This window comes from Oncorhynchus mykiss, chromosome 19 (genome assembly GCF_013265735.2).
Source record: "Oncorhynchus mykiss isolate Arlee chromosome 19, USDA_OmykA_1.1, whole genome shotgun sequence".
In the NCBI taxonomy this organism is placed as follows: domain Eukaryota; kingdom Metazoa; phylum Chordata; class Actinopteri; order Salmoniformes; family Salmonidae; genus Oncorhynchus; species Oncorhynchus mykiss.
In genome coordinates this window covers 20,072,753-20,090,277 of record NC_048583.1, presented here as the reverse complement: position 1 = coordinate 20,090,277, position 17,525 = coordinate 20,072,753, and the positions used below count along the sequence as shown (strand labels likewise).

Sequence of the window (17,525 nt, the reverse complement as noted above, 5' to 3'; positions counted from 1 at the left end):
TGGGTGGATGCAGAGAAGCTGACCTTGAATTAGACCCAGACGGACTCCGAGGGAGACGGCCCATCGTGTGCCCATCACCAAGTGGCTTTTAAAACCACATCCAGTTGTTTTTAAACAACAATCCATTCTGCTGGCCCACAATAGATACCTGAATCACCCAAATCAGAGGTATTTCTGAAATCGGAAGCGCTGAAATCAGTGCTGAATTGCGTCCCATTATCGGTAAGCACTGTACAGTTGGAAAGATGCATCACGTCCTCACCCTGATCTTAGTTGGTATTGTTCAGATCGTTCAAGGGTTTTATTCTGAAGACGTAAACGAGAAAGTTTCCGAGTGAGAGGAATTAAATGTATGCATTTTATAGAGGCATGTAATTACAAACATATTGGCGAACGTTATGACAAGGACAATAATTAACATGCCCCTGTGCTTTACTGTGTTCCCGTTGGCTACACAGATTCCCAAATCTCCTTACTGTATAAGGGCTTCTGCTAGGATTGTAAAGTTCCAGCAACTTTCCCAAAATTACCAGGTTTTCAAGAAATCACAATTAAACCGATTCCACAAATCAGGAGGGAATAAGCAGGAAATACAGAATCCTCCAACCAGGATTTATGGAAAGGTTACCAGAAGTTAGCTACCCTAGCTTTTGCCTTACCTGACTTACTGAAACCCACAATGTCAGCTAGGCTTTTGCATGAGCAAGTCAGTGTTAGCCCTGAGTAAGCCACTGGCTCTCCCAAGACGGACAAATCACACAGCCAAGGGCTACCCACGTGACCGCAGAGGGCCAATCACATAGCCAGCCAATTGAACAGAATGTCAACAAAGTCCTCTTCGGGGATCCCCACTCTATTCAAATGGACTGGACTGTGTCACACAACGGTCTACCTTGCCTTCATGACAGTTGATAGGTGAAAGCCAAGGTGGGAAGTCCTTATGAAGGACAGGAGATAAAGGAGACCGTTTTAAGAAAATTGGGGCACAGATACTGTGTGAAGGAAAAGAGACAGGAAAAGGTGGGAATCTTTAGAGTAGATACACTGGGTGCAGTTGTTGATGACTGAGGAGACACTACAATTATTGTCCTAGCCTCACAGTACAGTAGCAGCCGCGTAATCGACAATAACTGAAATTGTAAAAAAACATTTTTTTTTAAAATCAGAATTGCCATGAGTGTCTTAAAGTAGTTTTAGGAGCGGAGTATTCAACTTTAATTTGCAAGTAGACATAGTTTACCCAATTGGCACCACAAGGAGGCCTGACAATAAACAGCAGTAACACAGTGAGCGTATTGTGGTAACACGGTGCGACTGTCACTGTTCTGGATATGCCACCCAGTGAGAAGCTACAGCAGAGGCTACGTCCCAATTCCTCACCCTTTTCCAGAAGTGTGCACTTGCACACTTCTCACTATGGATTTAAAAGGATAGGTGTAAGCATTTGCTGGAGGGAGTTTCCACAATTGTCAAATGCATGCGAGAAAGTGTGAAAGCGCAGGAAAAGGGTGGAGAATTGGGGCTGAGAGCTGAGAGGAGATGGGATGGCTGTGGCTGCATAGCACTGCACAGCATAAGGACACTGGGTCTATGAGGAAACTCGCTCAGAGTCGTTTGTCCCCCTGCCTCCACTGTCATCTATTGATCCACGTGGCTCGTCAGAGGCAATTATCCACCATTACACAGACCACCATCATCATATGCTCCGTGCCTCGGCTGGGTATGTCACTGAGAAAACACTCGCAGCCTTGGAACCACCCCACCCCCATTCAATAGCCCCCTCCATAACCTGCAAGTGCTACAATTTAATAGATCTACTTCTGCTTACGTGACAGATTCACGCTGCCATTTTACAGGATGCTTGCATATGGAGTAAATTGCGAGTATATCGTAAGTGTAGGTACATCTGTTTATTTGCTTGGTGAAGTGACATGGGATTGACATTAAGATTAACACTTAACACCTTAACACTTTTCAGACCAGGATAGTAGAACATGAACAGCGCTAACCTGAGCGATGGGTAAAATCTTCTCTTTTTAATTATTGCATGGCAGATTTGGACCCTTGACTAGAAGTACGTCATCCGGGCTAGTAGGATTTGCAGTCCTTACATTTCATCCCAAACTTGCCAACATGAATACCAAATCAATTTCAACGTCATAATTTTCACCCACAGTCATTTCTGTACCTGCCAGTTACTTCCATAATAAAACTAAAAAAAACTAAAAATGTTCGTTATACAAATAGGCAGATTCTAAATCTCCATTCTATTGTTAAACCTAACGTACCTGCAAGTTTTCTGTAACTGCAAGATCCTTCCATAATGAAAAAGTACATTAAAAAAAATAAAAAATCCTAAATGTACAGTAGCGACCAAAGTAAGTTTTATTATTTGAGATAATGTAAGCACGAGATAAGCCTTCTGACCCTGGATCTGTGTGTGTGTGTGTGTGAGACAAGTTATTCTGAAATAGACACAACATCGAAATTCTAGCAACTTTCTCATGTGTATTACACAATTTTCTTCATAACGCATGTGTACATTACACAATTTTCTTACGAATTCCAATTTGTTGTCGCTAATGTTAGCTAGGTAATTTAGGTGGCTAACATTAGCTAGGCTAGGGGTTAAGGTCAGGATTAGGGGTTAAGGTTAGCTAACATGCTAGCTAAGTAGTATGTAGTTGCTAATTAGCTAAAATTGTCCATGATGTGATTTGAAGATGCAACGTTTGGGTTGGTAGACAGTGTTATTTGCACTAGAGGTCGACCAATTAGTCAGCATGGCTGATTAATTAGGGCCAATTTCCATTTTTCATAACATTCGGTAATCTACCTTTATGGACGCCGATTATGGCCGATTACATTGCAATCCACGAGGAGACTGCGCGCAAGGCTGACCACCTGTTATGAGAGTGCAGCATCAAAAGGACCTTGTGGCTGCAAGGAGCAAAGTTAAGTTGCTAGCTAGCATTAAACTTATTTTATACAAAGCAATACATCTCCACATAATCACTAGCTAACTACACATGGTTGATGATATTACTAGTTTAACTAGCTTTTCCTGCGTTGCATATAATCAATGCGGTGCCTGTTAATTTATCATCGAATCAGAGCCTACTTCAACTTTGTCAAACCGGCACATTTGCGAAAAAAGCACAATCGTTGCACAAATGTACCTAACCATAAACATCAATGCCTTTCTCAAATTCAATACACAAGTATATTTTTTTAAACGTACATATTTAGTTTAATTTATTTTATGTTAGCAGGCAATGTTAACTAGGGAAATTGTGTCACTTCTCTTGCGTTCATTGCACGCAGATCTCAGGGTATATGCAGCGGTTTGGGCCGCCTGGCTCGTTGCGAACTGTGTGAAGGCCATTTCTTCCTAACAAAGACCGTAATTCATTTACCAGAATTTTATATAATTATGACATAACATTGAAGGTTGTGCAATGTAACAGCAATATTTAGACTTAGGGTTGCCTTTTACTTTCTTCTCCAACACTGTGTTTTTGTATTATTTAAACAAAGTTGAACATGTTTCATTATTTGAGACTAAATTGATTGTATTTATGTATTATATTAAGATCAAATAAAAGTGTTAAGTATTGTTGTAAAAAATAAAATGAAAATCATTTTCAAAAAAATTTTAATAAAAATTGGGCTGATTAATCGGTATCGGCTTTTTTTGGTCCTCCAATAATCGGTATCGGGGTTGTTAAATCATAATCGGTCAACCTCTAATTCGCACACCCAACCTCCCTGACCAACCTCCCTCCTATCGTTTCTGTCATCAGTAACCTTAACAGTAATCTTAAATACGTGATTGTTCCTGTGTTGCTCAGTTGGTAGAGCATGTCACTTGCAATGCCAGGGTTGTAGGTTTGATTCCCACAGGGGACCAGTATGAAAAAAAGTGAAAATGTATGCACTCACTACTGTAAGTAGTTCTGGATAAGAGTGTCTGCTAAATGACTGAAATGTAAATAATTGAGATGGACTGTATACAAAATAGTGTATATTCCAATACTTTGTGTGCCTTTCATGAATTTCCAATAGGTCATTTGTGTCCATTTCACAAAAATCTGTGATAGTGGGTTGTGTGTGCTTGCTTAAATCGCTGGCATCAAGGCCGTTATTATGTTATCTAACCCAAGGGCCCTGCCTTATTGTCAAGCTGTCAGCCTTGCCAAAGCCCGGATTGAATGGGCACTAAAACCATTTCACAGCCTTTTCCCTATAGCCTCCCTATATACACTTGTCCACATACAGACTTGTGTCTTTGCAAATAGAATGAGGCTTAGACTTTTCATTTCATAGAGGGCAGATCTTCTATAGAGGGAAACTGTGGAGAAAATGGCCTCAGGAGCAGAGCAAGAAATCACAGACTGTCTCTCAGGTTGCGACCAAAATGGCACCATATTCTGTATATAGCGAAGTGGTCAAAAGTAATTCAATCAAATTGTATTTATCACATGCGCTGAATACAATAGATTATTAATACAACCTTACTGCATTTCTATTCTGTTGTGAGATTTCTAAACACAGTATATGAGGTCATAGATTTTTGGGGTGGCAAAGCAACGTGCATTGATGTGTGTCCACAATCCATACATGTAACCTATGTTAGGGGAGACAGGGACACCAATTAGTCTGTGCAAATATCCATCAAGGATGGATGTAATATTTCAATTGATTCAGACCCTGGAGTGCCAGATGGGCGGGGTTTGCACTTTAGGGACTATTTCATTGGTTCCATTGCGCCAGGCAAGCTCAGTCAAGAACTGCTTTAAGGTATTATGAACAATTTGATCACAGGTCTGAATATGTACAGTGCATCTTCAAGGTGATTGATTCTGCACAGCTGTCACCAAGTACTGTATGCGTGGCGAGACTCCCAAATCCTGGCCGGAGAATTTCTGCTGCCCCATTGGGATTCCTCTCCACCTCCCAGTAATTCACCACTACAGATCTCAGACTCACTCACTCAAACTAGACCACTCACTAGTGGGAAAATAGAGTTACTTTGATTAAGGAGGGAATTGGTAGATTGGTGAAGGGGCAGCTCTTGACAGGGAATGAAGTGACAAAGCTAGTGTAGGAAAAGCAGGCAAAGAAAGGCTGGGAGAATGACAGCATCCCAAATGGCACCCATTTCCCTATAAAGTGCACTACTTTTGACCTGAGCACCACATAGGGAATAGGGTGCAATTTGGGACGCAGATGGCATTTCACTGTAAGACCTGTTGTATTCAGCACATGTGACAAATCAAATTTGATGATATTCCCCTTCTGACTGGGGATGGCCTTTATTCACACAACGGCAAAGGTCTGATTGATCCAATTCACTATTATTGGGAAAAAGAGTTCAAATAAATTGAAATATATAACGTGTCATGCTGATGGCAGAGTCAGGATTTGGCATAAGTCCATGGCCCCATCCTGATACCAATTGAGCAATGTTCTCATGCCCCAAATAATTCAGGCCGTTCTGGACACAAAGGGGGTCCGATCTGGTACTTGATGGGTGTACCTTGTAAACCACCGACTGAGTGTAAACATCGTGCTGTATCGAATCTCCGTTCAAGATTGATGGGGAGATCAGAGGCAGTCGACAACTGAGGTCTCTAATGTAAACAAAAACAAGCTCTCGTTACCGTTCCATAGAGGCAGTCATGGATGGTGTAGTGGCGCTATGGGACAGGAGGAGTACAATCAATGTTGTTTTGCCAGAGGTGATGCGATACTGTATGTCTACTTGGGGAAAATTACTATGGAATTGGGACGCTCCGCTGTCACTGTAGAGAATAGTTGACACCTACACAAGAAAAAATGACTATGGGAAGATCCGCTGTCACAGACACACACAGTTGGGAATACTTGACACTCAACTGTCAGCGTGACAGACAGTAAACATTCTGCATGAGAATGACATTTCACTGAATATGCCGCATTCCTCTGAGGTAACTAGTTGTTAAAGGAGTGCAGTAGTTGACGGAGACAGTGCTCATCGGTCACCATTGTCAACGAGATTTTCTTGAATCGTTTTGGGAATGTCTTCCACCTGGGTCACTGTGTAAAAAGTGGACAAAAATGTCCCATGAATTTCAATATAAACGAAGAAATAGGTTTAGGCTTGAGGAAAAATTGTCTGCAAAAGAAACTCAAATGAAAAGCCTCTGGGTCGTTTGGGAAGTAAAAATCTTATCAGAGCTTAATATATTTATACTGAACAAAAATATAAAACGCAACATGTTGGTCCCATGTTTTATGAGCTCAAATAAAAGATCTCAGAAATGTTTCATACATACAAAAAGCTTATTTCTCTCAAAATTTGCACAAATTTGTTTACATCCCTGTTAGTGAGCATTTCTCCTTTGCCAAGATAACCCATCCACCGGACAGGTGTGGCATGTCAAGACGTTGATTAAACAGCATGATCATTACACAAGGTGCACCTTGTGCTGGGGACAATAAAATGCCACTAAAATGTGCAGTTAACACACAATGCCAGAGATGTCTAAAGTTGAGGTAGCATGCAATTGGCATGCTGACTGCAGGAATGTCCACCAGAACTGTTGCCAGACAATTGAATGTACAATTCTCTACCATAAGCCATATCGTTTTAGAGAATTTGTCTCTACGTCCAACCGGCCTCACAACCGCAGACCACGTGTAACCACGCCAGCCCAAGATCTCCACATCTGGCTTCTTCACCCGTGGGATCGTCTGAAACCAGCCACGCTGACAGCTGATGAAACTGTGGGTTTGCACAACTAAATAATTTCTCCACAAACTGTTAGAAACCATCTCAGGGAAGGTAATCTGCAAACTCGTCGTCGTCCTCACCAAGGTCTTGACCTGACTGCAGTATGGCGTCGTAACCAACCTCAGTGGGAAAATGCTCACCTTCGATGTACCACTGGCATGCTGGAGAAGTGTGCTCTTCTCAGCTGAATCTAGGTTTCAACTGTACCGCACAGATGGCAGAGAGCGTGCATGGCGTCGTGTGGGTGAGCGGTTTGCTGATGTCAATGTTGTGAACAGTGTGCCCCATGGTGGCGGTGGGGTTATGGTATGGGCAAGCATAAGCTACAGACAAACAATTGCATTTTATTGATGGCAATTTGAATGCACAGAGATACCTTGACGAGATCCTGAGGCCCATTGTCGTGCCATTCATCTGCCGCCATCACCTCATGTTTCACCATGATATTGCACAGCCACGTCGCAAGGATCTGTACACAATTCCAGGAAGCTGAAAATGTCCCAGTTCTTCCATGGCCAGCAAACTCACCAGACATGTCATCCATTGAGCATGTTTGGGATGCTCTGGATCGATGTGTACGACAGAGTGTTCCAGTTCCCGCCAATATCCAGAAACTTCGCACATCCATTGAAGAGAAGCGGAACAACATTCCACAGGACACAATCAACAGCCTGATCAACTCTATGTGAAAGAGATCTGTTAACTGCATGAGGCCAATTATTATTATTTGACCCTGCTGGTCATCTCTGAACGTTTGAACATCTTGTACTGTTATAATCTCAACCCAGCACAGCCAGAAGACTGGCCACCCCTCAGAGCCTGGTTCCTCTCTAGGTTTCTTCCTGGGTTCCAGCCTTTCTAAGGAGTTTTTCCTAGCCACCGTGCTTCTACATTGCTTGCTGTTTGGGATTTTAGGCTGGGTTTCTGTATAGCACTTTGTGACATCAGCTGATGTAAAATGTTGGGCTATCGATACACTTGGCTACTCATTCATTGCAGCAGCGCGAGTGAAAGTACGGAGAAACGCATTTTATGTTTGGCAATCGTGTTGAATAAAAAGTGTAGACAGTGCTGAAATGAAAAGCGATCATAAAAACAGCAGCTCTTTGCTGTATTCTGACAGTCTCTCTGTGGCCATGGTTTTAAAGTTATTAAATCTTACTTAGGTTAGTGTCAAACTTTGCTTTGCCGGCGTCGTGGAAGATCTGTAGGCACTGAGCCTACAGAAATGTTTGGCGATCAACTAGGAATGCCTTGAAGATCGACCAGTCAACGGACAAAGCCTTAACTGTAACTCAGTAAAATCTTTTAAATTGTTGCATGTTAAGTTTATATTTTTTTGTTCGGTGTAAATACGTCACTGAGACCCGTTATGTGATTGTGACCTACATTATCCTCCTATTGGCTAACTTAATTGCAGTGGTTATTGACTGGGAAGTGAAATCACCGGTGATAGTTAGCCTGAATGATCAGCTTATTATAGTACAGGCAGAGAGATTTCTGTGGTGGGCTGACTGTCTTTTACCTTTAAAACGAGAGGAAACAATATCTTTCTTCTCAAGCAATGTACATGCAAATGTATTTCAATTGACTAAACGTGTGTGTGCAGTGTTTCTTCTGAAAAATGAAAAAAATGCAGTGGGGGGGGGGGGGGGGGTGTCTGTGCATGCAAGAGTGCTCTTGTGTTTTTGACGGTTTGTTGGCGTGCATGCACATGTATGCAATTTCATCTTGTATTTAGGCCTAAAAGTAAATAATATGTGCAATCTTACTTGTTTCCCCTAATATCGGCCTGCTAATACAGGACTAGTAAAGCCCCAGGGCACTACTTTTGTAAAAATAAAAAATAAATGTAAAGGAATAAAAATCGAGTAAATATTGTAAAGTACACTCACTAAAGCGTAGCAGTGGGAAGTAGGGGTGCTGAGGGTACAGGGGGTGCTATAGCACCTGTACTTCCCGCAGCTATGCTTTAGAGTGTACTTTACTGTATTTATACTTGGGATATCACTTTTGAACAGGAAAAGCTAAAAAAAAAAAATGACTGGAGGACATCTTTAAAGCTTGACTTCAGTCACATCTGATGGATGCCCAACAGCAGCAAGGGAACAGCGAGGCAATATTTCCCACAGTAGTCAGCCAGTCACACACAAACTGTAAATTAGTATTTCCCACGGGTCACACAGAGCACAATTCCCCACACTAGAGTAGCCTGTCTGTCACTCTAGGCAAAGTGCTGCTTTGGCTTCAAGAGCTGTTGGGGCAGATCCTGGGAAGTTTTCTAAGTGGCCAAGCAGGAGCAGTGCATAATGCCAAGTCATGATTTCCTTTGAGACCTTCCCCTTGAGCTCAAGTATATTTAGTGAGACAGCTGGCGGTACTATGAGGCTCATAGCTGAGTAGTGGGCTCTTTCAAATATAAATACATATTTAAAGTGAATGATGATATGATGTATTATCAGATAGTCCCTATTCATATTGCTTTGATGTTTGGACATTCTGCCCAAATAAATGTCATTTCTCGGAATAAAAACACATGGATATACTGGAATGAGAAAGTGTTTCTTGACTGTTAAAAGCTTCCAAAAAAAGCTCTTATTATATGCAACAACAAAAATAGGCCACATTACACGTTATCAACTGAAAAATGATTCCACCGAATGGTTGATATCATGTTATGACGGGCATGGGCCAGATCTTCACTAACCGTCACGTAGCCTATGAGTAGCAAATTAGGCCGGTGTCGTAACATTATGGATTCCGAATGATTCGATTGACAACTGATTGATTAAGCGACAATTACACACGTGCAATGAATGGCTACACACATCGCACTGACTGAACGTTAGTCAGTCTTCGATTGGGTATGAAGACCCAAAGACAAGTGGCATAAGGTAGCCTACCGCAGCAGGAACATGCGGCTTGACTGTAACCTATCATTTCATCGATTTGAATAAGCGGAGAAAAACTACACGTTTTATTCAATAACATAACATTGACAAATATCAATGCAGTCGTGTCGATACGGATGACAACGTGCAGAAGGCGGCGAGTGTCCGGCGCGGGTAGTAGCGTAGCACTAGCAGCATGCCCTGATTTTCCTGCCTACCATTTTCGACAGTGCACAGGCACATCACTGGTGTCCTGCCTGCTTGCTCTAATTTGGAGTTATTTTCAGCCATTCCCTCGTACGTGGTGTCAACGGCATTGTTCGACTGATACATACACACAAACACTAAGCACTGTCATCCACCCCAGAAAAAACATTATGTAGGGTAAAAAGCGCTTCTCACCTCGGAATTTTCTCCCCATTTCTCGCTCGAGCCAAGGAGCCGCTCCAGCATTCATTGACGTCACACGCCCCACTCTGCAGCAGAAATACAGTAGGCTTGCTCTAGAGCGGGAGGGCGCACAGGGAGAGCGAAGGAGAGAAGATACGGCTGTTCGAGCTCCAATAAAGATTTCTGCCGGCCGAAATCTAGAAGATGAAAGGCATCCCTCTACCTGTGTGATTCCCAAGGAGCTTTCATTCCTGTGAGCACAGGACAGAAAAACACTGGATCGTTCCCTGGAGAACGAGGCCTTCAGATGAATGCATGCGTAACAGAGAACATTTCTACAACCGAATCATTTAAAAAAAATCATGTCCAAGTAGGGCTAGTTACTGCAACTGCATGTACCAGTGATAATGACCACCTGTCATGTCATCTATAATGGGTTCCACACTTTATTTCCAACCAAGCAATCAGTAATAAATGCATCAATCAATGAGATTCTCTTGTCAATAAAAAAAAAGTGCCCGTATAAACGGGTAGGTAACATCCCAGGCTAATCCACTATAAAAATCATCAGCTAATGCAAGAGGACTAGGAGTCCTTGTACGGAGATGAGGTGAGGGGTGTGTGTGTGTGTGTGTATGTGTGTGTGTGTGTGTGTGTGTGTGTGTGTGTGCAGAGGTGTCATGCTCATATGGGACACAGGGCGAAGTGCCCCCTCAGATGTCCTGGTAACAAAAAATAGAATAACGATTATGGCTCTAGATTGCAGGAAAATGTGCTCTCACTTTTGCAAAATTCTCAAACTTTTCGCCCGGGTGCCTAGTGTATGTGTGTATGTGTGTTGTGCATGCGTGTGTATCTGCCTGTCTGTCACTGTGTGCAAGTGGCCCATTAGCAAATTGCTACATGGTTAGGGAGGGTGACAGACAGGAATCTGTAAAAGCAAAGGGCAATGGAGAAGTTAAACTATTTCAAAATGGCTTACACATTATTTTTTGTTATCTACAAGCCCAATCCAATTGTCTATCAAGATAGTGGAAATTCTCAAGGATTAATCCTCTGCTACCCTTCTTGTCATTTCTCATCATTACTATCATTTTCCTTTAGATATCGGAAAAAAAAACTCTAATGCTGGGTGGCATTCAATAGTGTACATTAGTGTAATGTAATGTAATGTAAACAAGCGTTACTCAGGTAGTCCCTTCCTGTTTCACTCTGTTTTATTCCATGTGGTGCCTAGTGAATGCAACCCTGGTGTTTAATGTTCCCAATACAGGTTCAGCCAGGACACAGTGTGCAATACAATACGTGGATGATACTGCAGGTCCTGCCTGTCAGTGTACAGTCTGATGTTTTGATTAGGGGGGATAAAGTACCACCTTGTGGCCAAATGAGAAGACTGCACTCCATAATTCTCCTCATTAAAGGGCAACACCACCACTTTTCAACCTCATTTTCATTATATCCAGCACAATACCAGTGTCAATATGTGAAAACGGTGCATTTCTGTTTTGTAAAAAATTAAAAAAATATATAAAAAAAAGTTTTAAAAAGTTCTACCTGATGACATCTTCAAAAGTTAACATTTCAAAAATGGATTCTCAAATAATGAGATTTGCTGTGACTGTGAGCAAGAAAAGATCCTTCCTTGGGCTAGAAACTGGATGAAGGGTTTGAAAATCACTGTTTTTTAAAAATCCTACCTTGTGATGTCACAGAGAAGCATTTTTTTAGTACCTTTCTTTATAACAACAGATCATGGAAAGACTGTTTCCACATAAGAGACACTGGTTTGGTGCTGGAGAATTTGAACATGAGGTTGACAGTCAAAAACACCGCCTGGAGCCCTTCAGAGATCGGTCCTATTCAGGAATGAAATGGAAGCAAATGGGCTGAAACATTGCAAAACATTTTGCCACACTGTACACCAATTAATATTATCTTGTGCACTCAAAAATACATACTTTAGGGGATTTTAATGGTATATTGTATGTCCCGATACAAATCGAACACTATATTTCTCAAGAATGTCCTATGCACTATGTATGGAATAGGGTGGCATTTGGGATGCATCCAAGAAGAGAATCCTGGTGGTGTTCAAGTGGCAGTTAGCCAGAAGATTCTGACCGTACCGTTACGCTTGTTTACACTGAGCTGCACTGTGGTCGGAACGCCATCATGTTTAGATTAAGAAACTGTGGAGCCGGCGCGAGATCAAAGCAGGGATGGGATAGGCCACTGTAATCCAAATTGTACCTTTATCCAAACTGATACATCGAGAAGATTGAAATACTGCTAGTTTTTCCAGAAAACTGTCCTTTTTTTTGTCCTCATGCTAGCTAGCAGTAGCCACCGCAGCCATTTTGGAATGGCAGTGTCAGCCAATCAGCTCTTTTGTTGTTCAATGCAACATGCCATTCCATAACACATCCTTGTTGGTGTTAGAATAAAACCTTAATTGCTTGGATTAAATTAAGATGATACTGTACCAAAGTTCCAAGACGATGACGTCAAAGTACTGTGACAGATTTAGATCAGACACTTCCCCCATCCCGTTCCTTTCATTCAGTTTTTATTTTATTAGAAGTGACGGCCCCATTGGCTGCTGTGTAATAGTAGGGCTGTGAACCTTTATTGTCTCTTGACTGGCTGATTGAGACATGCTGTGCTTTGGTCTGCTTTCATCATTGAGCAAACAACCTCTGCTGGTGTAGATATTATTAACATCCGTTTGCATAGTAACCATAATAATAAATAATATATGCCATAACACATGCTTGACATTTCAATACAATAAAGTCGTTTTTGTTCTCTTCCCAAGAGTGTATTTTAATGCTGGTTAGCCCTGAGAATGGAGGAAGGAAAAATGTCAAGAATGAGATTTGGAGTCAACCTCTCGTCTAGCCTTTTCTTTGTACCTCGGCAAGGAAATGCATGTAATTCAAAAGACCTTGAATGACAGAGGACGTTGAATGATGCCAGTGCATGTCACAGACAATACTGTACAGTACAGATAATAAGATACACTCAGATCCGGAAAAGGGCACAGAACATTTCACAGACAGTGTCTACGCCCCAAATGGCACCTTATTCCCTACATAGTGTACTACTTTTGGTCCAGAGCCCACGAGGAATAGGAAAAGGTACCATCTGAGACGGAACTAGTATTCAGCATACTATTATTGCTCCCAAATGCAGTGATTACCTCAGCGAAGAATCTCTTTTCGATCATATTGGGCTGTGTGACTGTGTCATTACCAACATGAAGACAATAGGCTTGTGTAAAAAAAAACACACACACAGTTCCTTGCGAAAGTATTGATCCCCCTTGGCATTTTACTTATTTTGTTGCCTTACAACCTGGAGTTAAAATAGATTTTGGGGGGGGTTGTATAATTTGATTTACACAACATGAAGATGCTAAATATTTTTTCTTGTGAAACAAACAAGAAATAAGACAAAAAAACTGAAAACTTGAGCGTGCATAACTATTCACCCCCCCAAAGTCAATACTTTGTAGAGACACCTTTTGCAGCAATTACAGCTGCAAGTCTCTTGGGGTATGTCTCTAAGCTTGGCACATCTAGCCACTGGGATTTTGTCCATTCTTCAAGGCAAACCTGCTCCAGCTCCCTCAAGTTGGATTGGGTTCAGCTGGTGTACAACAATTTTTAAGTCATACCACAGATTCTCAATTGGATTGATGTCTGGGCTTTGACTAGGCCATTCCAAGACATTTAAATGTTTCCTCTTAAACAAATTGAGTGTTGCTTTAGCAGTATGCTTAGGGACATTGTCCTGCTGGAAGACGAACCTCTGTCCCAGTCTCAAATTCTCAAGAATTTTCCCTTTATTTAGTGCCATCCATCATTCCTTCAATTCTGACCAGTTTCCCAGTCCCTGCCGATGAAAAACATCCCCACAGCATGATGGGGATATGTTCTCGGGGTGATGAGGTGTTTGGTTTGTGTGTTTGGTTTGTGCCAGACATAGCATTTTCCTTGATGGCCAAAAAGCTTCATTTTAGTCTCATCTGGCCAGAGTACCTTCTTCCATATGTTTGGGGAGTCTCCCACATGCCTTTTGGCGAACACAAATGTGTTTCATCATTTTTTTCTTTAAGCAATGTCTTTTGTTCTGGCCACTCTTCCGTAAAGCCCAGTTCTGTGGCTTAAAGTTATCCTATGGACAGATACCCTAATCTCCGCTGTGGAGCTTTGCAGCTCTTTCAGGGTTATCTTTGGTCTCTGCTTATTAATGCCCTCCTTGCCTGGTCCTTGAATTTTGGTGGGCGGCCCTCTCTTGGCAGGTTTGTTTTGGTGCCATATTCGTTCCATTTTTTAATAATGGATTTAATGGTGCTCCGTGGGATGTTCACGCCCAATTTTTCAGTTTTTGATTTGTTAAAAAAGTTTGAAATATCCAATAAATGTCGTTCCACTTCATGATTGTGTCCCACAAAAAAAATACAGTTTTATATCTTTATGTTTGAAGCCTGAAATGTGGCAAAAGGTCGCAAAGTTCAAGGGGGCCGAATACTTTCGCAAGGCACTGTATATACATGTGTGTATATACATGTGACACTTAGATTGCACACAGGTGGACTTTATTTAACTAATGCACCAGATCTTATTTTGGGGCTTCATAATAAAGGAGGTGAATACACATGCACGCACCACTTTTCAGGTTTGATTTTTTTTTTTTATGTTTAAAGTTATTTTTTTCACTTCACTAATTTGGACTATTTTGTCCATTACATGAAATCCAAATAAAAATCTATTTAAATTACAGGTTGTAATGCAACAAAATAGGAAAAACGCCAAGGGGGATGAATACTTTTGCAAGGCACTGTACACTACCATGGTTCAATTAATCTATATCACATACAGTATACTGCATTTCATTTCCAGGGGGCATCAATGAAACCACATATTTTTTATTAAGATATTACCAGTGTGGAAATGTACCAAATTGTCATACTTGAGTAAAAGTAAAGATACCTTAATAGAAAATGACTCAAGTAAAAGTGAAAGTCACCCAGTAAAATACTACTTGAGTAAAAGTGTAAAAGTATTTGATATTAAATACACTCAGAGGCAGTAGGGATGACCAGAGATGTTAACTTGATGTGTGAATAGGACCATTTTCCTGTCCTGCTAGGCATCCAAAATGTAACTAGTACTTTTGGGTGTCAGGGAAAATGTATTGAGTAAAAAGTACATTAAGTAATGTACTGAAGTAAAAGTAGTCAAAAATATAAGTAGTAAAGGCAAGCAGAGAGACCCCAAAAAACTACTTAAATAGTACTTTAAAGTATTTTATAAGTAGTACCGCCGGATATTATATTAAAGGAAAACTCCACCCAAAAATGATATTTTGGTATTTGTTTAATTAGTCTATTGTTGACATAGTCCCAAAATGTTTTGCTTGTCAGCAATCAAGTTTTCAAGATATATAACTTTCAAAATACAGAAATCATCATATGATGCAGCGTTTTTTCATGAGTTGATGCAAAATGTATCATAAGGGGATGATTTCTGTATTTTGAAAGTTATATATCTTGAAAACTTGATTTCTGACAAGAAAAACATTTGGACGAATTGTCCTTTAAGATGGCAGAATAATATACAGAAAAGAGAGAAAACATCCAACCTGCGGGTGATGTTTCTGGACAGCAGAGGGCAGCAGTAGTGTACAAATAATAACAGTGTCAACACATACTACTGTAAGAACTAATCGTGATCGTGATAGTACCTCATAAATCAGATTAAACTAAGAACAGCTCCATTTTAAAAATTATTGGGAACTGCTGCTCACTCTTAAGTGAATAGGAAATATTGGACAATTCCACATTTCGAGCACTACTTTTCACTAGAGCCCTATGAGAGAGAGAGAGAGAGAGAGAGAGAGAGAGAGAGAGAGAGAGAGAGAGAGAGAGAGAGAGAGAGAGAGAGAGAGAGAGAGAGAGAGAGAGAGAGAGAGAGAGAGAGAGAGAGAGAGAGAGAGAGAGAGATTCAAAGAATGAAAAATGTTGATGTGGCAGCAGTGGTCAGAGGATTGTTGAGAGAGGTAGTTGACTTCAATAGATTGACAACATTTTCACAGTTATATAGGACCTAACCAATCAAAAAAAGGTCTGACTGAGAGAGCGAGCCAAACTTTTCAAAGTTTGGCACGTTCGTCAGAAAGTCAAACGAGTTTATGTCCGTTATTATGTCACTTAGACAATGAGAAAATGGAGGACAAAAACAACAAAACAACAAAAAGTCAAAGGGATCACTGGTTTGTACTAATGTATTACGTCAGGTGCCAATTAAACACAGTAAGTGAATGAAATGTAATTAATTGCAGGTGAAAGGCTTCGTAATGATAGGAGCATTCTATGCATACTGATGTAGATCAGGCATGATGATACCACATGGACCGTGGTGTATAGAGAAGCTCCAACAAGATCCAAGATTCCAGATAGAGAGAATTAACTTCTACATTATTATTTATATTATGACGAGAGAGTCTAACAGATCAATGTAACAGTGTATACAGACGATCCAACAAGTTGAAAGATCAATAGAACAGTTTTCATGAAGGTACGTGTATCTCCACTACGACTTCCAATAAAAGGAAACATCTTGTCTACAACATAGCCCCCCCCCCCCCCCCCCCCCGCACACACTCGGGTTGTAACTGATGTACAACGCATTAGACACAACTGTTGTGATTACAACTGATATTTGTGACGCAATGGAGAGTTTGTCTGCACAAAATTGCTTACTCGGCCCTTGTTCTAGTGTTCTAATTCTTGTGCAGAAAAACTCTCCATTATGTCACAGCAACTGTGCCAAATGCATTGTTCATCAGTTGTAAAAATGAGTTTGTAAGGGACCATGGATGAGTCCTTCTGCACGAAGAATAATTAGATTTTTCTGCCAATATTGAAAGCTCCCTAATTACGACTGGTTGAAACTAGATTTCTTCTGTCCCATTGATGAGAACGATACATGGGTCTGGTAGCAAAATCCATGTACACAATGACAATGATTATACAGACCACTGCATTTTTAGCATGAGCCATACTGTCGATGCTGCCATGGTAACAGAGTATGTCTTATCAAGTATGGCTCTTGTGTGAATTTTTTCCCCAGTGGAACTTATTTTGGGCCAGCTTTCAGTGGTGTAGGTATGACAACAGGCTGGTGAGTTGCATTCATTTGCATATTAATACTGCTAACAGCCATTGTGTGTTAGTTTAACCCTTGCCCGAGGGACCTCGTCAAATCACTGTCACATTACCTAGAACTTGGGCTATATAGAGAGGCTTTTACGTAAATGGTGTAAAACACTTGGAAACTATAAATAGGTGGTCGTTCAGATACAGATGGTGATATCAACACATTGTTTTCCTGTTCTGATTCAGTGAGGCTCGTGGAGGGTTCCTATTTATCACAAACCACGTTGAAGACCATGTCATCTTC

The 17,525-nt window shown here is 41.0% G+C and overlaps 1 protein-coding gene across 3 annotated transcripts in view; it reads right to left on the bottom strand.

The window, feature by feature from the left end:
- LOC110498678 (F-box only protein 41-like) overlaps positions 1–10,565 on the bottom strand; it is a 113,795-nt gene extending 103,230 nt beyond the window's left edge. For 2 of the 3 annotated variants that reach the window (XM_036954437.1, XM_036954438.1), the window contains exon 1: positions 10,069–10,562. The gene's annotated coding sequence lies outside the window, so the exon portion shown is untranslated. Of the gene's footprint in view, positions 1–10,068 lie in introns of all 3 variants that reach the window. The other variant, XM_036954436.1, reaches the window with a different exon arrangement.
- Between the last annotated feature and the right edge of the window lie 6,960 nt (positions 10,566–17,525).